The sequence below is a fragment of the Otolemur garnettii genome, unplaced genomic scaffold (genome assembly GCF_000181295.1).
Source record: "Otolemur garnettii isolate 467f Iridium unplaced genomic scaffold, OtoGar3 scaffold00221, whole genome shotgun sequence".
In the NCBI taxonomy this organism is placed as follows: Eukaryota; Metazoa; Chordata; class Mammalia; order Primates; family Galagidae; genus Otolemur; species Otolemur garnettii.
In genome coordinates, this window is record NW_003852616.1 from 637770 (window position 1) to 640241 (window position 2472).

The 2472-nt window shown below is 44.2% G+C and overlaps 1 protein-coding gene across 1 annotated transcript in view; it reads right to left on the reverse strand.

The window, feature by feature from the left end:
- The window catches only part of CKAP2 (cytoskeleton associated protein 2), a 25459-nt gene that overhangs the window by 1773 nt on the left and 21214 nt on the right, over positions 1–2472 (reverse strand).

Sequence of the window (2472 nt, forward strand, 5' to 3'; positions counted from 1 at the left end):
ATAGTGCTGTGGCATCATGGCTCACTGCAACCTCTAACTCTTGGGCTTAAATGATTCTCTTGCTTCAGCCTCCCAAGTAGCTGGGACTATAGGTGCCTGCCACAACACCTGGCTATTTTTAGAGATGAGGTCTCACTCTGGCTCAGGCTGGTCTTGAACCCATGAGCTCAGGCAATCCACCTGCTTCGGTTTCCCAGAGTGCTAGGATTACAGGCATGAACCATTGCAGCCAGCCTTGTCCTACTGTTTATTACATGTTGTGGAAGATTTTTTTCAACATGCATGAGTGGTTTGAATTATAGGTACATCCTAAATTACCGAAAAACTTTACAGTTAATCATGACATGATGGCCCAAAGGAAAGAACTGAAAGGGCTGGCATTAAAGGAAAAGGTTGTTCTACATTTTCTGGAAAGCAGCAGCCAAAGAAAGATAGCAGAACATTTCAGTGTCAGCAAGACCACAGTTAGCAACATCCAAAAACATAAACATTGAGTAGGTGGAGAGATATGGTAGGGAAAGTGGAGCCCGACAGCACAAAAAAGGGAAAACTTCTCTTGATGAAGTCAATGAAGCCACTTAAGCTGGTTCAAGTAAATGAAGGCAATTAATGCCAAACCTCCAGGCTGATAATCCAAGAAGGTGTTGAAAAATTAGCACAGGAATTTGGGGTGGCAGATTTCCAACCATCAAGTGGTTGGCTCAAGAAATTTAAACTGTAACATGAAATCTCTCAGAAAGTCTTGTGTGGCAAATCCAATGAAGTTCCAGTAGAAGTAGTGGAGAGTTCATCAAAAGTTCCTGGACTTCACCAGAGACTTAAAAGATAACATCTTTAGCACTGACAAGTGTGGATTCTTTTTCAAGAAATTCTTTTTTTTTTTTTTTTTTTTTTGAGGACAGAGCCTCAAGCTGTCCCCCAGGGGTAGAGTGCCATGGTATCAGAGCTCACAGCAACCTCTAACTCCCGGTCTCAAGCGAGTCTCCTACCTCAGTATCCCAAGTAGCTGGGACTATAGGCGCCTGCCCCAACGCCCGGCTATTTTTTGGTTGCCATCATTGTTGTTTGTCGGCGGGTCCGGGCTGTGGATTTGAACCCGCCACCTTAGGTGTATGTGGCTGGCGCCTTAGCCACTTGAGCCACAGGCACCAAGCCTCAAGAAATTCTTGAAAGAAATTCTGTAATTTCAAGAACCTTGCCATGAAGGGTGACAAATGTAAGAGCAAAAAACTTTCTAAAGATCACTAGCTCAGGTGGAGAGAGGAAAGTTAAATCAGCAAATCACACATTCAAGAACCTGAAGCTTGAAGACCTCCCCCTCACCTGGAGATCAAACAAATGCTAGCGGATGACCAGTGCTCTGCTTGAGGAGTAGGTGAGGGGTATCAATCTAGAAAGAAGAAACGGTCTATTCTACTGACAGTAGACAACTGTCCTGGCCACCCACAAATGAATTATCTCAGATATGACACTAAAATTTCTGCCTCCAATGTGACCTCAAAAATCTAACTTCTTGACCAAAGCATCATCAAAACATTTAAAATATACTGCCAAGCCCAGTTCCTACAGTGAGTTGTTGCTAAAACACAAACCTGGGGTCTGCCTGTGGAAGCAACTTCATCCACTGCATCAGAGAACACTCTGGATGGTGTTTTCTGGATCAGTTCTGCTTAGAATAAAGTTGAATCAGAAAGGATATAGAAATGTTTCAAGCAAATTGGATTTATCATAAACCGAAGAGCACAATGTTTTAGCCTCATTATTTTGAAGGTTTTGTTGCAATGGGTGATGAGGTGGCAACCTAAATGAACCTGACCCAGAAGCAATTTTCCAAATGATATTAACCGAAGTACAGACCAGTGTCAACATGCATGAAGGAGCTGATGAAGTGGAAGAAGCAGATGAGGATGACACAGATGTTACAGAGAATGCAAAAGAAGAAGGGGTCAGGACTCTGATAATGCAGTTAGTTCATGTCATTTGCTGTGTAAAAATGCTCACGTATGCTGAGCGGTATAGCCAGTGTTGAGAATGCTTTCTCCACTTACATTTGTAGTGAGAATAAGAAACAGGCTTGGCGCCCACAGCTCAGTGAGTAGGGCACCAGCCACATACACTGGAGGCTGGTGGATTCCAGTCTGGACTGGGCCTGCTAAACGATGACAACTGCAATCAAAAAATAGCCAGGAGTTGCGGCGGACACCTATAGTCCCAGCTACTTGAGAGGCTGAGGTAAGAGAATCACTTAAGCCCAAGAGTTTGAGGTTGCTGTGAGCTGTGACGCCACGGCAGTCTACCAGGGGTGACATAATAAGACTCTGTTTCAAAAAAAAAGAGTAAGAAACAGACCAAGGCCAGACATGGTGGCTCACGCCTATAATCCTAGCACTCTGGGAGGCCGAGGCAGGTGGATTGCTTGAGCTCATGAGTTCAAGACTAGCCTGAGCAAAAAGCGAGATCCCATCTCTATTA